The sequence below is a fragment of the Salmo salar genome, unplaced genomic scaffold, assembly GCF_965601325.2.
Source record: "Salmo salar unplaced genomic scaffold, fSalSal1 ptg000005l, whole genome shotgun sequence".
Classification (NCBI taxonomy): domain Eukaryota; kingdom Metazoa; phylum Chordata; class Actinopteri; order Salmoniformes; family Salmonidae; genus Salmo; species Salmo salar.
The window spans coordinates 447,501-473,453 of record NW_027675309.1 but is presented as its reverse complement, the minus strand read 5'-3'; the positions used below and the strand labels follow the sequence as shown (position 1 = coordinate 473,453).

Here is a 25,953-nt window from a genome sequence, read left to right as displayed (position 1 = left end):
CAGATCTTACAACGCCTTAGGTATTTTACATATTGGCTAACCACATCACGTTATAGCAATCTGGTGCCCAACGGCACAGATGGTGACGTGGCACGTAACCATTGGTTGACGCATGCAACATCTGAGCAGGGAAACACAACCTTGATGTTCTACTTGGGGGCACAATACCTCCTGCTACTCAAGGAAAACAGAATCAGGTGTGAGCCTGCTCACTGTGGAGAAGCATCAGGTGTGGTTGTGTGCAAGCACCAATCAGAATGCTGGAATTGGCACCTCCCACCAGGTATAGAAAGCCTGCATTTGGGTTGCTCTGATGGAAGATCTCACTCAATGTCTAAACTGTTAAGGAGGCACATGCCTATGGCCAAGTTTCCACCAGTGATGTACTACACTTTTAGAAAGGAAAGTGCTATCTAGAACCTAAAAGGGTTCTACGATTGTCCCCATAGGAGACGCCTTTGAATAACCCTTTTTGCTTCCAGTTAAAGCCCTTCTGAGTTCCATGTAGATCCCTTTCCTACATGGAACCCAAAATAGTTCAACCTGGAACCAAAAATGGTTCTACTATGGGGACAGCTGAAGAACCCTTTTTTATAAGAGTTGCTTGCAGTCAGTGATTTCATATTGTGGACAAATGTCGCAACGTTGAGATTCTTGCAGCGAACCGATATCGTGGACATATGTCCCACCATTGAGTTCCTGACATTAATGGATATCGTAGACAATGTCCCAACATCCAGATTCTGAGCTGGCATGAAAAATAAAACTCACTGCATGACATAAACACTCGATTTATTTCATATAGCAAGGAAACCAGTGTTATAAAATAAAGAGATTGAATTAGTTAAATGAAGGGATAAAGGAGAAAGCTATACACCCCTACGTTTATGTATCATTTATAACCAGAACCATTAGCTGATTACTGAAGAGGCATTTGTTCATTATTAAGTAGGCATTTGTTATTGAAGTTGTGGCGTGGCATCGATATGTTCGGCTAATGATCCGTCTTCCCGTTATTGCAATGGGGTCGACTTGGGCCTTAACACTTGGGCTTTAACACTTGGGCCTTAACACTTGGGCCTTAACACTTGGAAATGAAGTGAGCAGGGCTAGCTTTCCCGAAGACTTCGTAGCTCAAGTTGACTGGAATGTCTTTGCACAACCATGCTGCACAGCCCAAAACTAGGAAATAAATCCAGGTTTGATAGTGAATCTTCTATTCGTCAATAAACAAACTTTGTATTAAAGGAACTACAGAGGTAGGATGTTAATGTAATCACCCTGTTGCAGGAGGACGTCCCTGCAATACAGGACATGTACAACCTGTACTGTATTTGAGGTTTAAAATGGCTTCTGAAGTTTGTAATTTCCACTTCGAAATTTCAGACTTGATTTTCCCTTAAGAAAAATGTTACAACCACTAGAAAAATGTCCATTAATTATAATCCACATGATAATTCACATTGGATTATTGTCATGCTGTAGCAAACTGTCTGAAATTAACATTCTACATCAGGACTAAGCTTTTGTGGTCATTTAAAATCTGCTTCACACACTGTAAGAGTTAGTCATTAGTCCACACTTGAGTGACTCACACATTGATTGGCATTAAACTGACATAAAACTCACAGGTGAAAACTGAAGAAGTCTGATATCACCTGCTTTGCATTTGCACATTTGGAAGATGAATCGGATTTGTCTCTGAATGCTTTGAGGGGTGCTGTCAGGGTGGCAGGGGTTGGGGGATTGGCATGTGTCAGACGTGGCTTAAAGGTGATTGGCTTATCTCTCTGACCATTTCTCATATGTTCTTGTCACAAAAAGAGCCGTGTTGAATAGACCAAACTGCAGCGGGAATATGGATGCTCATGTTTTAATTCAAAAAAGGAGTAACGCATCCACTGGAAAACAATATACACGACAGGAACAGTTTTGCAGGCACACAACACGCAGTGCAAAAACAACTACCCACGAAAACCAAACAAACACCTACTTATGGGACTCCCAATCAGAGGCAACTAGAAACACCTGCCTCCAATTGAGAGTCCAGCACCCAAAACTACACATAGAAAAACAAACCTAGAACCTATACCAAACTAACACACCCCACTACACCACACACAAAACCCCATAATACAAAACAAATATACCTCTGCCACGTCCTGACCAAATATAATAGAAATAATACCTAAATATTGGTCAGGACGTGACAGTTCTGAACTATATGAACTCGCAACTAGCATACACACCAAAAACTTCCAGTGATTTTACTAAATTACTCAGCATAAACGTTCACAAAATACATAACAATTATTTTAAGAATTATAGATACAGAACTCCTTTATGCAATCGCGGTGTCAGATTTTAAAATAGCTTTTCGGCAAAAGCACATTTTGTTATATTCTGAGTACATGGCTCGTCCATCACAGGCAAGCTATTCAGACACCCGCCAACATCGGGGCTCAGTAAACTCAGAATTACTATTAGAAAAATTGGATTACCTTTGCTGTTCTTCATCAGAATGCACTCCCAGGACTTCTACTTCAACAACAAATGTTGTTTTGGTTCCAAATAATCCATAGTTATATCCAAATACCGCCGTTTTGTTTGTGCGTTCAGGTAACTATCCAAACGGTGACCCGCGAGTGCATTTCGTGAGAAAAAAATTCAAAATATTCCATTACCGTACTTAGAAGCATGTCAAACGCTGTTTAAAATAAATTTTTATGCTACTTTTCTTGTAAAATAGTGATAATATTCCAACCGGGCAACGTTGTATTCATTCAAAGGCTGAAAGGAAAAAATGGAGAAGTCTCGTGAATGCGCATCTCAGTCTCACTGTCCCCAGGCTGACCACTCACAAACAGAGCTCCTGAACCTTGCCCAGAGACAGCAGACATTCTGGCTGCTTTAGAGAGCCAATGGAAGCCTTAGAAAGTGTCACGTTACAGCACAGATGCTGTATTTTCGATAGAGATGCAATTAGAAGGAAAACAAATTGTCAGACAGGGCACTTCCTGCATGGAATCTTCTCAGGTTTTGGCCTGCCATATGAGTTCTGTTATACACACAGACACCATTCAAACAGTTTTAGAAACTTTAGAGTGTTTTCTATCCAAATCTACTAATTATATGCATATTCTCGTTTCTGGGCAGGAGTAGTAACCAGATTAAATTGGGTACGTTTTTCATCCGGACGTGAAAATACTGCCCCCTACCCAAGAGAGGTTAATTCAACGGAAACGGTACTGTACAACCAGTTAAAGAAAGGTGTGATTATGGTGGCCCAGAGGGTGACTGTGTATGGTGTGCTGCACGACTCGAGATATGAGATTTCAAATAGTGAGACCCATAATGACCAGGCCACACTTCGCCATACCCACCAAATGGGAGAAAACATACTTCAAAGGCTTTTGAAGAACAGTGAGCATCGTTTTGGGGAAACGTGTCGTTCAGTACAAACCGTCACGAAATGAAGCAAACGTTGAACCCAACTGAACGCACCCCTGGAGTCTGTTTCTGTTTCCTGCACTAACCAAACATGAGGGAAACCACTTAAGGCCTGGTTGTGTAATGGAGGGAGAGGGCAATAATACACCTCACTGTGGATGACCAGCTCTCCCAGACATTCAGCAGGAATTCACCTCCAAACACTTAATGGGGCTTCTGCAGATTCCAGCCCAATAAACACACAAATAAAAGCAAAAATACGACAAAACCAAAAGCACGTAAACTAGACTAAGGAAAATGTAGTTGCATAGTTCACGGCACAAACAGGCATCCATGTCACGGGTGTATCAAGGATCGGACCAAGACGCAGCGTGTTCGTAGTTCCACATCTTTATTTAAATCGTGAAACTTTGCAAAAATCACCAAAACACTTAGAACATACAAAATAACAACCCGTGACGCAGAGAGAAAACACTACTCAAAATTAACAACCCACAAACACCCAGGAAGAAAACCCCTACTTAAATATGACATCCAATTATAGACAACAAGGACCAGCTGCCTATAATTGGAGATCAACCTAAACAACCCCAACATAGAAAAAAAAACAGAACTAAAAACATAGAAATAGAAAACATAGAAAACACAAAACAGCCCCTGTCACGCCCTGACCACTCTACTATAGAAAATGACAACTTACTAGGGTCAGGACGTGACAATCCAACTATAATTGAGTTGAGCTCGAAGCCAAGTAGAGGAATTGACCTTCTCCTCGATAGCTACAGTAATTACAAACAGACTGCATCAGTATGGAAGTTGACAAACCATTTTGTCGCAAATCAACATTTATAAATAGATACAAATGCTGTAAGAATGACATAATAAAGGTGCTGTAAGAATGACATAATAAAGGTGATTTAATAATGACATAATAAAGGTGATTTAATAATGACATAATAAAGGTGATTTAATAATGACAGAATAAAGGTGATTTAATAATGACATAATAAAGGTGATTTAATAATGACATAATAAAGGTGATTTAATAATGACATAATAAAGGTGATTTAATAATGACATATTTAAGGTGATTTAATAATGACATAATTAAGGTGATTTAATAATGACATAAAGGGGATTTAAGCGTTTACAAAGTGAACCTATATGACTATCACAGTTGAATACATTTACATAGTGATCCTCTATCACAGTTTAATACATTTACAGAGTGATCCTCTATCCCAGTTTAATACATTTACATAGTGATCCTCTATCCCAGTTTAATACATTTACAGAGTGAACCTCTATCACAGTTTAATACATTTACAGAGTGATCCTCTATCCCAGTTTAATACATTTACAGAGTGATCCTCTATCACAGGTTAATACATTTACAGAGTGATCCTCTATCACAGATTAATATATTGACAGGTCTTTCTTGGGGTCAGGTATTAATGTAGTCAGAGCTTGAGTCAAACTGGGAGGGAGAGCATTATTTACAATGCTTTCAGAAAAGACCTCCAACAGAAAAGGGACTAACTGGGGAGAAACAGTTCTGTTAAACTCAGCAGATACACCATCAGTCCCAGGAGACCTCCAACAGAAACAGTTCTGTTAAACGCAGCAGTTACACCATCAGTCCCAGGAGACATATTATTTTAAGTTGTTCAATAGAATAAATGATGTGTTCAACTATAGTAGGGTCGTCACACTGTTCCCTGTCAGCCTCACCAACTGATTTCACATCCCCCAGACAATCAAAACAAAGAGTTGAGGACACCTCACAATACTGTAGAAGTTGAACTAAAGATGGAGATTAATGTGGGATCATCTGTGATGAGACCAGTCATATTTCATTGCTGAATTGTATTATTTTTAGAGTGGTATTTTTCTAACCTGAAAAGAAAAACTGGTTTAATTTTGTCCACCCTCCTCTAGCCATTTCTACCTACATGTGACAAAGGTTCCGTCTGCTTTCAGTCTATAAATATCATCCAACTGGTGTTGTAGATCAAACAGAACAGATTTATCCTCCTCTGAAACACTTTCAACAGGCTTTTGAACAAGACAGGTGATCTTTGTAATAACACTTTCTTCTTCAGCTCTCCTGGTCTTGGCAACAATACTCCCATGTTTACTTGCATATTTTCCAACCTCATATTTAAAAAGCTCCCAGTTATTACTGTATGAATTGTTATTTATAGCTTTGTTCCAGAAGTGTGTAATTACATTGTTTATCTCCATCTGGACCAACTCATGTTTTAATAGAGCTATTAATCTTCCAATAGGATGCTCTGCCAGGGCCATTATCAGAGATAAACAGTGTAATGTCAATATAAACAGCTCTATGATCAGTAAGGGCCATTATCAGAGATAAACACTGTAATGTCAATATAAACAGCTCTATGGTCAGTAAGGGCCATTATCAGAGATAAACAGTGTAATGTCAATATAAACAGCTCTATGATCAGTAAGGGCCATTATCAGAGATAAACAGTGTAATGTCAATATAAACAGCTCTATGATCAGTAAGGGCCATTATCAGAGATAAACAGTGTAATGTCAATATAAACAGTTCTATGATCTATAAGGGCCATTATCAGAGATAAACAGTGTAATGTCGGAGACACGTGATGCCGCGGAGCTGAACAGACGTTGACAAACCGAGCTCTTCAAATTTATCCTATTATTACCTAAATAACAACGTTGAAACAATATTCTAACATCGGCTGATAAATTGTCAAATACTTACCTTCCCAAAGAGCCATGGACCTCTGACCGAGAGGCAAGAAGGACGACCAAAACGTCGTTGAATCCCAAGACAACGATAACGCCACAGCTAGCAAGTTTAGCATTAGCCCTCATATCTCAGACGACAGTTCCAGACTATTGCTCTCGGCAGCCTCGCAAGACATGCTGGCTACTCTCCTCCGGGAAATTCAGGATGGTAACAAAGGTCTTTCTATGAAAATTGACTAGAAATCGGCTGAACTCCATTCTTCCATCGCCGACCTGAAATCCTCCATGAATGATCTCCTTCTGAGAACGACTGAGGCCGAGATGCGCATTAGCACAGTTGAGGACACCGTCGCTCGACATGACCAGGTTCTGATAGAACTGCAGAAGGATAATGCCTACCTCAAAAACAAAGTAGACCAGATGGAGAACCAGAGCAAACGCAGTAATATCCGTGTGGTGGGATTGAAAGAGGACAGCGAGGGCAGTGACCCGGTCCGCTTCTTCACTCAATGGATCCCGGATGTCCTAGGCATAATCAACTTCACCAAGCCGCTGGAAATCGAACGCGCCCACAGAACATCAGCGCCGAAACCCCGGCCAGAGGAGCCCCCACGTGTCGTTCTGGTCAGGTTCCTCCGTTTCCAAGACAGAGAGAAGATACTGCAACTCGCAAGAGCCAAAGGGGACATCACCATCGATGGCAAGAGGGTCAGCCTTTTCCCGGATATGAGTGCCGATCTCGCCAGACGTCGCAAGCAGTTCAGACCTGCCGCCAAAGCACTGAAGGAGAAGAACATCACCGGCTACCTCATCCACCCTGCTCGGATGAAAGTTCAGTACAAAGGCCGAAGCCATATCTTCAACACACCGGGAGAAGTGTTCACTTTTCTCAAAGAACCGAACCGCGAGTGAAAAACGGTCTCTCTGGGGGATAAGATCCAATCTGTTTGTTTTCTCTTATCTGGACTGAACTGCTGATATCGGATCCGTTTACCCCGCTATCCGGTCGCTATAATTGATTTGTACATTTCCAACTAACCGTTTTTCCCCGGGGTGAGTTCTATTACATTTACAGGAGACTATATTTTGGTTTAGTCACTGGGCGAAGCAATAAGTGGGTTTAGGCCCACCGCTTCACCCCCATTTATGTTTCTCCTCTCCCAAAAGAGACTCAAGCAGCCCTTACCGTGGGCAGTAATTATTCAGCCATAAATGTCTATTCACAACGTTTGTTTTCAATTTAGAGAGCTCGCAGGTTTTAGTTTATGCCAAGGTTTAGCTAGTAAGAGTAAGGTGGAAAGCCAGCAGCAACGTATCTCTACAAGTATATTCATGTTTGATTGTTGGGATTGTTGTTTTAGTCTGACAATCGGGGTGGGTGGGATTTTTTTCCCTTTTTTTCTATGTTTATTGTTGTTTCCTTCCTAAAGAGACACATAGGTCACTTCTGTGTTCAAACCAAAGTTGAAATATTTCCTGACTATTTACATATGAGAGATTTCCATTCGGTTACATATTTCAAACCCAACCTATGCTTAATCCACTAAAATATGTCACATTCAACGTAAAAGGCCTTAACAGCCCGATTAAAAGGAAAAGAGTCTATAAACATCTAGACGTTCTGCTAGCGGAACACCTGCTCCAATATCCAATGATGGGCGTGGCGCGAATTACAAATTCCTCTAAAATCCGAAAACTTCAATTTTTCAAACATATGACTATTTTACAGCATTTTAAAGACAAGACTCTCGTTAATCTAACCACACTGTCCAATTTCAAAAAGGCTTTACAACGAAAGCAAAACATTAGATTATGTCAGCAGAGTACCCAGCCAGAAATAATCAGACACCCATTTTTCAAGCTAGCATATAATGTCACAAAAAACAAAACCACAGCTAAATGCAGCACTAACCTTTGATGATCTTCATCAGATGACAACCCTAGGACATGATGTTATACAATGCATGCATGTTTTGTTCAATCAAGTTCATATTTATATCAAAAACCAGCTTTTTACATTAGCATGTGACGTTCAGAACTAGCATACCCCCCGCAAACATCCGGTGAATTTACTAAATTACTCACGATAAATGTTCACAAAAAACATAACAATTACTTTAAGAATTATAGATACAGAACTCCTCTATGCACTCGATATGTCCGATTTTAAAATAGCTTTTCGGTGAAAGCACATTTTGCAATATTCTCAGTAGATAGCCCAGCCATCACGGCTAGCCATTTAGACACCGACCAAGTTTAGCCCTGATCAAACTCCGATTTACTATTACAAAAGTTTCATTACCTTTGTTGTCTTCATCAGAATGCACTCCCAGGACTGCTACTTCAATAACAAATGTTGGTTTGGTCCAAAATAATCCATCGTTATATCCGAATAGCGGCGTTTTGTTTGTGCGTTCCAGACACTATCCGAAATGGTAAATCAGGGTCACGAGCATGGCGCAATTCGTGACAAAAGATTTCTAAATATTCCATTACCGTACTTCGAAGCATGTCAACCGCTGTTTAAAATCTATTTTTATGCCATTTTTCTCGTAAAAAAGCGATAATATTCCGACCGGGAATCTCCGTTTAGCTAAACAGAGGAAAGAAAACAAAGCTTTCGGTCAACGCGGGCACGAGCCTGAGTCTCACAGTACTGTAACCAGCCACTACCCAAACGCGCTACTTTGTTTCAACCAGAGCCTGCAAAGCCACGATTCAGCATTTTGCCGCCTCTGAGAGTCCATGTGAGCCGTAGAAAGTGTCACGTAAGAGCAGAGATCCCCTGTAATTGATAGAGATAATCAACAAGGCCAAGAAATGGTCAGACAGGGTACTTCCTGTACAGAATCTTCTCAGGTTTTGGCCTGCCAAATGAGTTCTGTTATACTCACAGACACCATTCAAACAGTTTTAGAAACTTTTGAGTGTTTTCTATCCAAAGCTAATAATTATATGCATATTCTAGTTTCTGGGCAGGAGTACTAATCAGATTAAATCGGGTACGTTTTTTATCCGTCCGTGAAAATACTGCCCCCTACCCCCATCAGGTTAAGAAATCATGTAAAGCGCAAAGCCTTATTATTATATTGCCAAACAGCTTAAAACAGATTTACGTCAACTTCTACAGATGTCAGTGGGGAAATGATTTCTGTCTCTCATGGTTCTGAACTCTCTGCTGGAGTTACCACTCTAATGAATCAGTTCAATGGTTTCTGTCTCTCATGGTTCTGAACTCTCTGCTGGAGTTACCACTCTAATGAATCAGTTCAATGGTTTCTGTCTCTCTCATGGTTCTGAACTCTCTGATGGAGTTACCACTCTAATGAATCAGTTCAATGGTTTCTGTCTCTCTCATGGTTCTGAACTCTCTGATGGAGTTACCACTCTAATGAATCAGTTCAATGGTTTCTGTCTCTCTCATGGTTCTGAACTCTCTGATGGAGTTACCACTCTAATGAATCATTTCAATGGTTTCTGTCTCTCATGGTTCTGAACTCTCTGCTGGAGTTACCACTCTAATGAATCAGTTCAATGGTTTCTGTCTCTCTCATGGTTCTGAACTCTCTGCTGGAGTTACCACTCTAATGAATCAGTTCAATGGTTTCTGTCTCTCTCATGGTTCTGAACTCTCTGCTGGAGTTACCACTCTAATGAATCAGTTCAATGGTTTCTGTCTCTCTCATGGTTCTGAACTCTCTGATGGAGTTACCACTCTAATGAATCAGTTCAATGGTTTCTGTCTCTCTCATGGTTCTGTACTCTCTGCTGGAGTTACCACTCTAATGAATCAGTTCAATGGTTTCTGTCTCTCTCATGGTTCTGAACTCTCTGATGGAGTCACCACTCTAATGAATCAGTTCAATGGTTTCTGTCTCTCTCATGGTTCTGAACTCTCTGCTGGAGTTACCACTCTAATGAATCAGTTCAATGGTTTCTGTCTCTCATGGTTCTGAACTCTCTGCTGGAGTTACCACTCTAATGAATCAGTTCAATGGTTTCTGTCTCTCATGGTTCTGAACTCTCTGATGGAGTCACCACTCTAATGAATCAGTTCAATGGTTTCTGTCTCTCTCATGGTTCTGAACTCTCTGATGGAGTTACCACTCTAATGAATCAGTTCAATGGTTTCTGTCTCTCTCATGGTTCTGAACTCTCTGATGGAGTCACCACTCTAATGAATCAGTTCAATGGTTTCTGTCTCTCTCATGGTTCTGAACTCTCTGCTGTTGTTACCACTCTAATGAATCAGTTCAATGGTTTCTGTCTCTCTCATGGTTCTGAACTCTCTGATGGAGTCACCACTCTAATGAATCAGTTCAATGGTTTCTGTCTCTCTCATGGTTCTGAACTCTCTGCTGGAGTTACCACTCTAATGAATCATTTCAATGGAAGTATTTTGCACTCAGACTGGGACCCTATTGGTCACTTTCTTTGTCTTGTTATCAACTGTGACATCATCATCATTATTACCAACATTTATTGGTTCAATTCCAAACTTGAAAAGGATCAGTGACTTGATTCTTTGGAAAAGCCTATTCTCCATTGGCTAACCAAGTTCCCTCATGCTTTACTTATAGTAGGTGGGGATTTATTTATTTCTCTGAATCGTTTAATTGACAGTTTATGTAAAGGTTTGATATTATTAACCTGTTAGGGCTAGGGGGCAGCATTGACACGGCTGGATAAAAAACATACCCGATTTAATCTGGTTACCACTCCTACTCAGTAACTAGAATATGCATATACTTATTACATATGGATAGAAAACACCCTAAATTTTCTAAAACTGTTTGAATGGTGTCTGTGAGTATAACAGAACTCAAATGGCAGGTCAAAACCTGAGAGATTCCTTTACAGGAAGTGGCCTGTCTGACCATTTCTGGAACTTCTTTGCCATCTCTATCATTTACTAAGGATCTCTGCTCTAACGTGACACTTCCCACGTCTTCCATAGGCTCTCAGAGCCCGGGAAAAAAGAGAATGTCGTCATTCCAGCCCCAGGCTGAAACACATTATCGCCTTTCTCAAGTGGCCCATCAAGAGACACTAGCTTATGCGCGTGACCCCGACCGCCCCCGCCTTTGGGATTTTTTCCTCTGTTTGCCGAAAAGGAGATTCCCTGTCGGAATATTATCGCTTTTCTACGAGAAAAATGACGTAAAAATTGATTTTAAACAGCGGTTGACATGCTTCGACGTACGGCAATGGAATACTTTGAATTTTATTGTCAGGAATTGCGCCAAGCGCGCGACACTTCTTTACTATTTCGGATAGTGTCTGGAACGCACGAACAAAACGCCGCTATTCGGATATAACGATGGATTATTTTGGACCAAACCAACATTTGTTATTGAAGTAGACGTCCTGGGTGTGCATTCTGACGAAGACAACAAAAGGTAATGACATTTTTATAATAGTAAATATGATTATGGTGAGTGCTAAACTTGCCGGGTGTCTAAATAGCGAGCCCGTGATGCCTGGGCTATGTACTTAGAATATTGCAAAATGTGCTTTCACCAAAAAGCTATTTTAAAATCGGACATATCGAGTGCATAGAGGAGGTCTGTATCTATAATTCTTAAAATAATTGTTATGCTTTTTGTGAACGTTTATCGTGAGTAATTTAGTAAAATGTTAGCGAATTCCCCGTAAGTTTGCGGGGGGTATGCTAGTTCTGAACGTCACATGCTAATGTAAAAAGCTGGTTTTTGATATAAATATGAACTTGATTGAACAAAACATGCATGTATTGTATAACATAATGTCCTAGGGTTGTCATCTGATGAAGATCATCAAAGGTGAGTGCTGCATTTAGCTGTCTTCTGGGTTTTGGTGACATTATATGCTGGCTTGAAAAATGGGTGTCTGATTATTTCTGGCTTGGTACTCTGCTGACATAATCTAATGTTTTGCTTTCGTTGTAAAGCCTTTTTGAAATCGGACAGTGTGGTTAGATTAACGAGAGTCTTATCTTTAAATGGCTGTAAAATAGTCATATGTTTGAGAAATTGAAGTAATAGGATTTTGAAGATTTTGAAAATCGCGCCACAGGCTGGCAGTGGCTGTTACGTAGGTGGGACGAATTCGTCCCGCCGGTCCCATAGAGGTTAATGTTTGGAGAGTAAAGTTTCCTAATGACTAGTCTTCCACTTGGAGTAACTAGACCCGGTCCAGACAATCACCACAGATCTTTGGTTGGTGTCTAAATGTTTTGATAAACAGGCTATTTCTGTTAACATCCTGGCTACTCCCCTTACTGACCATAGAGCTGTTTATATTGACATTACACTGTTTATCTCTGATAATGGCCCTTACTGATCATAGAGCTGTTTGTATTGACATTACACTGTTTATCTCTGATAATGGCCCTTACTGATCATAGAGCTGTTTGTATTGACATTACACTGTTTATCTCTGATAATGGCCCTTACTGATCATAGAGCTGTTTATATTGACATTACACTGTTTATCTCTGATAATGGCCCTGGCAGAGAATCCCATTGGAAGATGAATAGCTCTATTAAAACATGAGTTGGTCCAGATGGAGATAAACAATGTAATTACACACTTCTGGAACAAAGCTATAAATAACAATTCATACAGTAATAACTGGGAGCTTTTTAAATATGAGGTTGGAAAATATGCAAGTAAACATGGGAGTATTGTTGCCAAGACCAGGAGAGCTGAAGTAGAAAGTGTTATTACAAAGATCACCTGTCTTGTTCAAAAGCCTGTTGAAAGTGTTTCAGAGGAGGATAAATCTGTTCTGTTTGATCTACAACACCAGTTGGATGATATTTATAGACTGAAAGCAGACGGAACCTTTGTCACATGTAGGTAGAAATGGCTAGAGGAGGGTGGACAAAATTAAACCAGTTTTTCTTTTCAGGTTAGAAAAATACCACTCTAAAAATAATACAATTCAGCAATGAAATATGACTGGTCTCATCACAGATGATCCCATATTAATAATCTCCATCTTTAGTTCAACTTCTACAGTATTGTGAGGTGTCCTCAACTCTTTGTTTTGATTGTCTGGGGGATGTGAAATCAGTTGGTGAGGCTGACAGGGAACAGTGTGAAGACCCTACTATAGTTGAACACATCATTTATTCTATTGAACAACTTAAACATAATACGTCTCCTGGGACTGATGGTGTATCTGCTGAGTTTAACACAACTGTTTCTGTTGGAGGTCTCCTGGGACTGATGGTGTATCTGCTGAGTTTAACACAACTGTTTCTGTTGGAGGTCTCCTGGGACTGATGGTGTATCTGCTGAGTTTAACACAACTGTTTCTGTTGGAGGTCTCCTGGGACTGATGGTGTATCTGCTGAGTTTAACACAACTGTTTCTCAACAGTTGGTATCTTTTCTGTTGGAGGTCTTTTCTGAAAGCATTGTAAATAATTCTCTCCCTCCCAGTTTGACTCAAGCTCTGACTACATTAATACCTGACCCCAAGAAAGACCTGTAAATGTATTAAACTGTGATAGAGGATCACTCTGTAAATGTATTAAACTGTGATAGAGGATCACTCTGTAAATGTATTAAACTGTGATAGAGAATCACTCTGTAAATGTATTAAACTGTGATAGAGGATCACTCTGTAAATGTATTAACCTGGGATAGAGGATCACTCTGTAAATGTATTAAACTGGGATAGAGGATCACTCTGTAAATGTATTAAACTGTGATAGAGGATCACTCTGTAAATGTATTAAACTGTGATAGTCATATAGGTTCACTTTGTAAACGCTTAAATCCCCTTTATGTCATTATTAAATCACCTTTATTATGTCATTCGTACAGCACCTTAATTATGTAATTATTAGATCACCTTAATTATGTCATTATTAAATCACCTTTATTATGTCATTATTAAATCACCTTTATTATGTCATTATTAAATCACCTTTATTATATCATTATTAAATCACCTTAATTATATCATTATTAAATCACCTTTATTATGTCATTATTAAATCACCTTTATTATGTCATTATTAAATCACCTTTAATATGTCATTATTAAATCACCTTTATTATGTCATTATTAAATCACCTTTAATTATGTCATTATTAGATCACCTTTATTATGTCATTATTAAATCACCTTTATTATATAATTATTAAATCCCCTTTATGTCATTATTAAATCACCTTTATTATGTCATTATTAAATCACCTTTATTATGTCATTATTAAATCACCTTTATTATATAATAATTAAATCACCTTTATTATGTCATTATTAAATCACCTTAATTATGTCATTATTAAATCACCTTTATTATGTCATTCTTACAGCACCTTTATTATGTCATTATTAAATCACCTTTATTATGTCATTCTTACAGCACCTTTATTATGTCATTCTTACAGCATTTGTATCTATTTATAAATGTTGATTTGCGACAAAATGGTTTATCAACTTCCATACTGATGCAGTCTGTTTGTAATTACTGTAGCTATCGAGGAGAAGGTCAATTCTGCTACTTGGCTTCGAGCTCAACTCAATTATAGTTGGATTGTCACGTCCTGACCCTAGTAAGTTGTCATTTTCTATAGTAGAGTGGTCAGGGCGTGACAGGGGCTGTTTTGTGTTTTCTATGTTTTCTACAAGACAAGACCGTGGGACAGGATTCCTGTTATATAAGGACAAGACAAGACCGTGGGACAGGATTCCTATTATATAAGGACAAGACAAGACCGTGGGACAGGATTCCTGTTATATAAGGACAAGACAAGACCGTGGGACAGGATTCCTGTGAAGACACTGTAAGGACATGGAAGTGTAGTCACCAGCAGACATGGCAGAGGCGTTAGAAGACCCTTTAAGGCATGTCTGTCTGACTGACCAGCTGCACCAGACCAGCCACGATGAGGACGCTCTTCAGAAAGTAGAGTTTTAGGGCACAACTTGATACAAAAAAACTCTAATAAAAAACAGAAAGTAAAAAAGGTAAGGTTATGTTAATAGATAATGCGTGTGGTTCTTGTTAGAAAAGAAGGACAAAGCCTTTCTCACTCAGATTTCCTTGGGATATAGTGTAAGCGCAATGGCTCTGTCTCAGCTGTTGAGATCATTGACAATTTATTGTGCAGACCTTATTGAGATAGTGGGACACGGACAGGGTTCCACTAAGGACATTATAAGGACACTAGGGTGTACAAGTACCAGCAGACATGGCTTTATCATCACACTGAAGGGCTTTACTTCAACAGGTGGACATGTACCTTGTACAGTGGCAGCCATTGGAAACGCTTTGATGTCATAGCATATGAGGTTTTTTTGGAGACCCTTTAAGAATGGTCTAATGTTCTGTTGGCCATTAGCCCTGTATGGAATGTTTGTGCACATTCCTCAGAGGAAAACAGGAACCAAGTCGTATACTTAGGCCAGGATTCAAATGGAGGCTGCGTTGGAGAACACTTGACATTTAAAGGTAATTTCCGATTCAACCGACATCTGCAGCGTTTACCATAAATTCCATCACTGCTGACACAGGAACATTGCCTTTAAAAAGGTCTAAGGGCCCAGGGATGGGTTTCTACTAAGCTGACATAGGGAATTGTTTTAAGATGGTCATACCAAGTATCATTTAGATATTTCATTTGGACTTTTAGGACCCCTGTAAGTAATGAAAACAGATATTTGATTAGACATTGAATTTGGCCTTACTGCTATTAGCCCACAGAAACACATTGAATAACAACAGTTCTGTAAGGTTATACATGTATATGATGTAGCCTACATAGATAACGCATGCAGACACGTGCACAAAAAACACACATGCAAGCACATGTGTCGGATAGCTACGCACGCACACACACATCCACACACAAACACACCCCAATTAATAATGCGATGGAAGTGAGTCAAATGACCAAATTTCCCTCTAGTGGCCTCATGGGTGGAACCTTATTAATATGTTTCATCATTTCATCATTAATAAACATTATATTGGTTTAAACTGCGAAAATATGGTGTTTCTGTGTCAAATGGTTTTGTTATATTTCAGTCTTCTGTGATGTATATAAAGTGTAATATTGGGAGGCAAACTCAAAATTAAATACACTATATATATATATATATATATATATATACACTATATATGGACACCCCTTCAAATTAGTGGATTCGGCTATTTCAGCCACACCCGTTGCTGACAGGTGTATTAAATCGAGCACATGGCCAAGCGATCTCCATAGGAAAACATTGGCAGTAGAAAGGCCTTACTGAAGAGCTCAGTGACATTCAACGTGGCACCGTCATAGGATGCCACCTTTCCAACAAGTCAGTTCATCACATTTCTGCCCTGCTAGAGCTGCCCCGGTCAACTGTAAGTGCTGTTATTGTGAAATAGAAATGTCTTGGAGCAACAACGGCTCAGCCACGAAGTGGTAGGCCACACAAGCTCACAGAATGGGACCACAGAGTGCTGAAACGGATAGCACGTAAAAATCATCTGTCCTCGGTTGCAACACTCACTACCGAGTTCCAAACTGCCTCTGGAAGCAACGTCAGCACAAACACTGTTCATTGGGAGATTCATGGAATGGGTTTCCATGGCCTGCAGCCGCCACTTTGTAAATGTATTAAACTGTGATAGAGGATCACTCTGTAAATGTATTAAACTGTGATAGAGGATCACTATGTAAATGTATTAAACTGTGATAGAGGATCACTCTGTAAATGTATTAAACTGTGATAGAGGATCACTCTGTAAATGTATTAAACTGTGATAGAGGATCACTCTGTAAATGTATTAAACTGTGATAGAGGATCACTCTGTAAATGTATTAAACTGGGATAGAGGATCACTATGTAAATGTATTAACCTGTGATAGAGGATCACTCTGTAAATGTATTAAACTGGGATAGAGGATCACTTTGTAAATGTATTAAACTGTGATAGAGGATCACTCTGTAAATGTATTAAACTGTGATAGAGGATCACTCTGTACATGTATTAAACTGTTATAGAGGTTCACTTTGTAAATGTATTAAACTGTGATAGAGGATCACTCTGTAAATGTATTAAACTGTGATAGAGGTTCACTTTGTAAATGTATTAAACTGTGATAGAGGATCACTTTGTAAATGTATTAAACTGGGATAGAGGATCACTCTGTAAATGTATTAAACTGTGATAGAGGATCACTCTGTAAATGTATTAAACTGTGATAGAGGATCACTCTGTAAATGTATTAAACTGTGATAGAGGATCACTTTGTAAATGTATTAAACTGTGATAGAGGATCACTCTGTAAATGTATTAAACTGTGATAGAGGATCACTCTGTAAATGTATTAAACTGTGATAGAGGATCACTCTGTAAATGTATTAAACTGGAATAGAGGCTCACTCTGTAAATGTATTAAACTGTGATAGAGGATCACTATGTAAATGTATTAAACTGGGATAGAGGATCACTCTGTAAATGTATTAAACTGTGATAGAGGATCACTTTGTAAATGTATTAAACTGGGATAGAGGATCACTCTGTAAATGTATTAAACTGTGATAGAGGATCACTCTGTAAATGTATTAAACTGTGATAGAGGATCACTCTGTAAATGTATTAAACTGTGATAGAGGATCACTCTGTAAATGTATTAAACTGTGCATTTTACCAGTTCCAGTCCCCTTCCTCCTGGGCATACTTTTTGAGAAGCTCTGTTCTGAGAAACTCAGTTCTGGTGACCAAATAAAAGTACATTCTCCTCCAAAATGTATCAAAATAAAATTATGCTGACACCATCTAAAATAACTTCCACCTCCAGAAATGACCCCAATAAGATTTTGTTAAAAATGTTAAATTATTTTAACACATTGGACCAAAAACCTGTATGGATGGTATATTATCAGCTATAAGCAATAAACATTATCACCTGCAACCCAACTGATGCAGCATAGTGGCTATAAATACATAGGCTGAAGCATGGGGTTTGTCTATCTATATTATCACCTGTATGAACTGATGCAGCATAGTGGCTATAAATACATAGGCTGAATCATGGGGTTTGTCTATCTACATTATCACCTGTATGAACTGATGCAGCATAGTGACTATAAATACATAGGCTGAATCATGGGGTTTGTCTATCTATATTATCACCTGTATGAACTGATGCAGCATAGTGACTATAAATACATAGGCTGAATCATGGGGTTTGTCTATCTACATTATCACCTGTATCAACTGATGCAGCAGTGTCCACATGGTCTGATAAACACTCCTAACAACCCCACCACTAGGAGGTGTCCACATGGTCTGATAAACACTCCTAACAACCCCACCACTAGGAGGTGTCCACATGGTCTGATAAACACTCCTAACAACCCCACCACTAGGAGGTGTCCACATGGTCTGATAAACACTCCTAACAACCCCACCACTAGGAGGTGTCCACATGGTCTGATAAACACTCCTAACAACCCCACCACTAGGAGGTGTCCACATGGTCTGATAAACACTCCTAACAACCAGACCACTAGGAGGTGTCCACATGGTCTGATAAACACTCCTAACAACCCCACCACTAGGAGGTGTCCACATGGTCTGATAAACACTCCTAACAACCAGACCACTAGGAGGTGTCCACATGGTCTGATAAACACTCCTAACAATCTCACCACTAGGAGGTGTCCACATGGTCCTAAATCACACCGTTTCCTCATTTTGTATCACATTCCAATGATAAAACTGGTCATGTTGCCTAGTGGTTAGAGTGTTGGGAATGTAACTGAAAGGTCACTGGTTTGAATACCTGAGCTGTCAAGGTGTAAATCTGTCTATGTGCCGTTAAGCAAGGCACTTAACCCTAATTTGCTCCAAGGGAACCGTACTACTATGGCTGACCCTGTAAAACAACACATTTCACTGCACCAATATGGTGTTTGTGACAATAAAACATTTTATGTATTTTTTTCTCAATTACAACAATTCATTTAACAATGCTGGTAACAGATCTTGATGACATTCCTCCAAGGACACCTTGACTTGCATTACATTCTCACTGCAGAAAAATATTCTCATGTTATTGAACCATAAATTGTACATATATGTGTTAGATAATAACCCTGGATGATGAATGTGTGAACTATCTTGTCATCTTTTTGGGTAACCACAATGGAACATTCTAGTCTTTAAGGACATGAACTGGCAGAACAGGTTTAAGCAAAGTATGGAGTCATTGTTTTCAGGAAGGTGCAACCATGGTGATAGGAGAGACAGGAGGCAGACTAAGGGAAAGGGATAACAAACCAGGGTCACCATACTACTGTCTGACCCTGTAAAACAACACATTTCACTGCATCTATCATACTACTATGGCTGACCCTGTAAAACAACACATTTCACTGCATCTATCGTACTACTATGGCTGACCCTGTAAAACAACACATTTCACTGCATCTATCATACTACTATGGCTGACCCTGTAAAACAACACATTTCACTGCATCTATCATACTACTATGGCTGACCCTGTAAAACAACACATTTCACTGCATCTATCGTACTACTATGGCTGACCCTGTAAAACAACACATTTCACTGCACCTATCGTACTACTATGGCTGACCCTGTAAAACAACACATTTCACTGCACCTATCATACTACTATGGCTGACCCTGTAAAACAACACATTTCTCTGCATCTATCATACTACTATGGCTGACCCTGTAAAACAACACATTTCACTGCATCTATCCGCTGTCTGTGACAATAAAACATTTTTAAAGCAAGCTAACATTTTTTTTTAAATTACAACAGTTAATTTAACAATGCTGGTTATAAATCTTGTTGACATACATCCAAGGACAGCTTGACTTGCATTACACTCTCACTGCAGAAAAATATTCTCATGAAATCACATGATTTCTAGTTAGAGAAAAGGATTCCTGTAAACACGACCTGCTACAAGCAGGAAACAAGTTATGGACAAACCAGAAATGTAACATATCTGTTTGAAAGTAACCCTGGATGATGAATGTGTGAACTATCTTGTTATCTTTTTGGGTAACCACAATGGAACATTCTAGTCTTTAAGGACATGAACTGGCAGAACAGGTTTCAGCAAAGTATGGAGTCATTGTTTTCAGGAAGGTGTACCCATGGCCAGTGGTGTAAAGTACTTCAGTAAAAAATTTTGATAATTTTACATCACAACATTCCCAAAGAAAAGAATGTACTTTTTAATCTATACATTTTACCTGACACCCAAAAGTTCTCGTTACATTTTGAAAGCTTAGACAGGACAGGAAAATGGTCTAATTCACTTATCAAGACAACACATGGTCATCTCTACTGCCTCTGATCTGGCGGAGTCAGGAAACACAAATGCATCTTTTGTAAATGACGTCTTCGTTTTGGTATGTGCCCCCTATCCATACATTTTAAAAACAAGATAATGGTGATGCCTGCTTTGCTTAATAGAAGGAATTTGAAATGATTTATACTTTTAATTTTACTTTTCATACTTAAGTATATTTAGAACCAAATATTTTTAGACTTTTACTCAGGTATGACAATTGGGTACTTTTTCCACAACTGTCTATGATGATAGGAGAGACAGGAGGCAGACTAAGAGCAAGGGCAGCCACCTGAACTACTGCCCTAGAAAAGACAAGGAGCAGTCTACACACACACAGCCACCTGAACTACTGCCCTACAAAGACAAGGAGCAGTCTACACAAACAGCCACCTGAACTACTGCCCTAGAAAAGACAAGGAGCAGTCTACACACACACAGCCACCTGAACTACTGCCCTACAAAGACAAGGAGCAGTCTACACAAACAGCCACCTGAACTACTGCCCTACAAAGACAAACAGCATCTACACAAACAGCCACCTGAACTACTGCCCTACAAAGACAAACAGCATCTACACTAACAGCCACCTGAACTACTGCCCTACAAAGACAAGGAGCAGTCTACACACACAGCCACCTGAACTACTGCCCTAGAAAAGACAAGGAGCAGTCTACACACACAGCCACCTGAACTACTGCCCTAGAAAAGACAAGGAGCAGTCTACACACACAGCCACCTGAACTACTGCCCTAGAAAAGACAAGGAGCAGTCTACACAAACAGCCACCTGAACTACTGCCCTAGAAAAGACAAGGAGCAGTCTACACAAACAGTGAATCTGAGAAAAATGGTTTCAAGTTTGTTTTTTAGTCCATGCATATCAACCATGACCACTGATCTGACCTATGACCCCTAAAACACAAAAGAAAAGTGCAGCATCTAGAAATCTGAATGTGATTATCCAGCTTTCTTGTTGTTTTTCTGTTTGATGAAACTAGTTGAGAGTTCTGTGTTATTTCTTATTTGATGTACCTTTATTTAACCAGGTAGGCCAGTTGAGAACAAGTTCTCATTTATAACTGCGACCTGGCCAAGATAAAGCAAAGCAGTTTGACAGAAACAACACAGAGTTACACATGGGATAAATGTCATGTCCTGACCAGTAAAAGGGGTTATTTGTTATTGTAGTTTGGTCAGGGCGTGGCAGGGGGGTGTTTGTTTTGTGTGTTTCAGGGTTTTGATGTATGTTCTATATTTTCTATTTCTATGTTTATTCTAGGTTTTTCTATCTATGTTGTGTTTTTTCAATGACCTCCAATTAGAGGCAGCTGGTATTGTGACCAGTGAGCTGAGATAAGGGGTGGCTTTACCTAGCAAAGGCTTATAGATGACCTGGAGCCAGTGGGTTTGGAGACGAATATGAAGCGAGGGCCAGCCAACGAGAGCATACAGGTCGCAGTGATGGGTAGTATATCGGGCTTTGGTGACAAAACGGATGGCACTGTGATAGACTACATCCAATTTGCTGAGTAGAGTGTTGGAGGCTATTTTGTAAATGACATCACCGAAGTCAAGGATCGGTAGGATAGTCAGTTTTACAAGGGTATGTTTTGGCAGCATGAGTGAAGGAGGCTTTGTTGTGAAATAGGACGCCGATTCTAGATTTAATTTTGGATTGGAGATGCTTAATGTGAGTCTGGAAGGAGAGTTTACAGTCTAACCAGACACCTAGGTATTTGTAGTTGTCAAAATATTCTAAGTCAGAACCGTCCAGAGTAGTGATGCTTGATGGGCGGGCAGGTGCGGGCAGCGATCGGTTGAAGAGCATGCATTTAGTTTTACTTGCATTTAAGAGCAGTTGGAGGCCTCAGAAGGAGAGTTGTATGGCATTGAAGCTCGTCTGGAGGGTTGTTAACACAGTGTCCAAAGAAGGGCCAGAAGTATACAGAATGGTGTCGTCTGCGTAGAGGTGGATCAGAGACTCACCAGCAGCAAGAGTGACATCATTGATGTATATAGAGAAAAGATTTGGCCCGAGAATTGAACCCTGTGGCATCCCCATAGAGACTGCCAGAGGTCCGGACAACAGGCCCTCCGATTTCACACACTGAACTCTATCAGAGAGGTAGTTGGTGAACCAGGTGCGGCAGTCATTTGAGAAACCAAGGCTGTTGAGTTTGCTGATAAGAATGTGGTGATTGACAGAGTCGAAAGCCTTGGCCAGGTCGATGAAGACGGCTGCACAGTATTGCCTTTTATCAATGGCGGTTATGATATCGTTAAGGACCTTGAGCGTGGCTGAGGTGCACCTATGACCAGCTCTGAAACCAGATTGCATAGCGGAGAAGGTACGGTGGGATTCGAGATGACCGTTGATCTGTTTATTAACTTGGCTTTCGAAGACTTTAGAAAGGCAGGGTAGGATAGATATAGGTCTGTAACAGTTTGGGTCTAGAGTGTCACCCACTTTGAAGAGGGGGATGACCGCGGCAGCTTTCCAATCTTTAGCGATCTCAGACGATACGAAAGAGAGGTTGAACAGGCTAGTTATGTAGTTGTGTTTTCATGTTTTGAATGTTGTATTGTAGTAGGCCTAACCCTCACCAATTATTCTGGTGATGGAGAGAGACACCAGACAAGACACAGAGACAGCAACAGACGACACAGAGAAAGTGATGGAGAGAGGCAGAGGATGGGAGTGTACAGTAGACTGTATTACTTATAGCTGCTATAGGGGTTCTAATTACTGCACTGTTTGTGAGTCTGTCTGTGTGTGTGTGTGTGTGTGTGTGTGTGTGTGTGTGTGTGTGTGTGTGTGAGAGAGAGAGAGAGAGAGAGAGAGAGAGAGAGAGAGAGAGAGAGAGAGAGAGAGAGAGAGAGAGAGAGATTAGGTACTGTGGGATTCTTTAATCAGTTTGCCTCATTAGACAGGTCAGTCTATGTTTGAAGTTCTTGAGTGATTTTTGGCAATACACTGGTGTTGTATTCATGGTTTTAGCTGTTGAAATTCTGTCCCGGACCCCCCTACTGGCTATGAGCTAAGCCACCAATGTCTTCACATCCTAGGGGAGAGAGAAGCTGCTACACCTGGGGAGAGAGAAGCTCACACCCCTGGGGAGAGGAGCTGCTACTCCTGGGGAGAGAGGAGCTGCTACCCTTGGGGAGAGAGGAGCTGCTACCCCTGGGGAGAGAGGAGCTGCTACCCCTGGGGAGAGAGGAGCTGCTACCCCTGGGGAGAGAGGAGCTGCTACCCCTGGGGAGAGAGGAACTGCTACCCCTGGGGAGAAAGGAACTGCTACCCCTGGGGAGAGAGGAGCTGCTACCCCTGGGGAGAGAGGAGCTGCTACCCCTGGGGAGAGAGGAGCTGCTACCCCTGGGGAGAAAGAGGAGCTGCAACCAGGAGAGACTCCGACCCTGCTCGGGAAGAGCTTAACGATTGGTGATTGTTGGGGCACGATTGGCAGGAGCTTCAGTGATGAAGACTGCTGAACTTGCTGATGTTTCACAATATGCCACGGCCGTCTCAGTCACCAGGTCTCAACACAACTGAACACAACCATCCCTCCAATAGACTTCCAGACAGTTGTAGAATGTTTGCCAAGGCACATTGTAAGAGCTGTAAAGAGAGAGGGACTCGGAGAGAGAACAGGTAGAACCTGATATGTAAATGAGCAGAGCAAACGAAAGCAACTTTCAACGACCGAATGATCATTCAGACTCTGTTTCTATTGAGAGATAAAAGGTAAGACGACGATTGTTATGTGTATTAATATAGTTGATGATATTGTTGTGTGTATTAATATAGTTGGTGATATTGTCATGTGTATTAATATAGTTGGTGATATTGTTGTGTGTATTAATATAGTTGGTGATATTGTTATGTGTATTAATATAGTTGATATTGTTATGTGTATTAATATAGTTGATGATATTGTTATGTGTATTAATATAGTTGATGATATTGTTGTGTGTATTAATATAGTTGATGATATTGTTGTGTGTATTAATATAGTTGATGATATTGTTATGTGTATTCATATAGTTGATGATATTGTTGTGTGTATTCATATAGTTGATGGTATTATTATGTGTATTCATATAGTTGGTGATATTGTTGTGTGTATTCATATAGTTGATGGTATTGTTATGTGTATTAATATAGTTGGTGATATTGTTGAGTGTATTAATATAGTTGATGATATTGTTATGTGTATTAATATAGTTAATGATATTGTTATGTGTATTAATATAGTTGATGATATTGTTGTGTGTATTAATATAGTTGATGATATTGTTATGTGTATTAATATAGTTGATGATATTGTTATGTGTATTCATATAGTTGATGGTATTGTTATGTGTATTCATATAGTTGATGATATTGTTGTGTGTATTCATATAGTTAATTATATTTTTGGTGGACAGTGTTATAATAGTCCTACTCTCCTTAAAATGTTTTGATATAAATTAGATGCGTGGGGTGAATTCGTTCTGTGCCCATCTGTGTGCCCCAGGGTGATTGCTCCTACACTATCTACAATCTAAAAGGGTTCTTTGGCTGTCCCCATAGGAGAACCCTTCGTAGAACCCTTTTTTGGTACTAGGTAGAACACTTTTGGGTTCCGTGAAGAACCCTTTCCACCGAGGGTTCTACATGGAAGCCAGAAGGGTTCTACCTGGAACCCAAAAGCGTTCTCCTATGGGGACGGCCGGAGGACCCGTTTGGAACCCTTTATTCTAAGAGTGTACTGTATCATAGGTCTATAGACTTGTCTTCTCAAAACAGGCTTAAAACACAACTAGCAACAAACAAACATGTTCTCTTTCTAATCAACTGTTAATGCTTTTCACTCAGGAAGGTATGTTGTGTGAAAGAGAGACTAATAAATATTGTTCGAGAGACTAACAACAACTTACACTTCCTCAAAACAGTTTGTGTGTATTCATTAGTGCCCACCGTAGCAAAACGTTTCGGCAAGAGAAACCGTTTAGGTCACATTGTACAGCGTTTAGAGTAAACGGTTTATGTTTTATTTAACATCTTAAAACTGTTGGCTGTGGAGTAAACTAATGAATACAACCCAGGTTGTTGCCTACGACTCGGCATGTTGATACCTGCCTCTTGCTGAAACCTGAACGTAGCCTGAGGGGTATACTATGATACAGGCTTGATATACTGGTTTTCTAAAGCTAGCCAGCTTCAGTTAGCTTCACATTCCAGCTCAGGCCTCACCCATCAGAATATACACAACAGAACATAAAAAAATCGCAATGAAGTTTCAAGGTGAGAATCCTGCCAGGGATTATTGTAAAGTGTGTAGATAAATTAAATGTAATGTTAGTATAGTGAATGACAGTAAAACACTCCTGACAGTCTACTACTACTGAGACAGGTTGGTGTAATGTTAGTATAGTGAATGACAGTAAAACACTCCTA

At 39.9% G+C, this 25,953-nt stretch overlaps 1 long non-coding RNA gene across 1 annotated transcript in view; it reads left to right on the top strand.

Moving 5' to 3' along the window:
• Positions 1–25,953, top strand: part of LOC123735945 (uncharacterized) — a 284,243-nt gene that overhangs the window by 251,059 nt on the left and 7,231 nt on the right. The gene's annotated exons all lie outside the window — the stretch shown is intronic.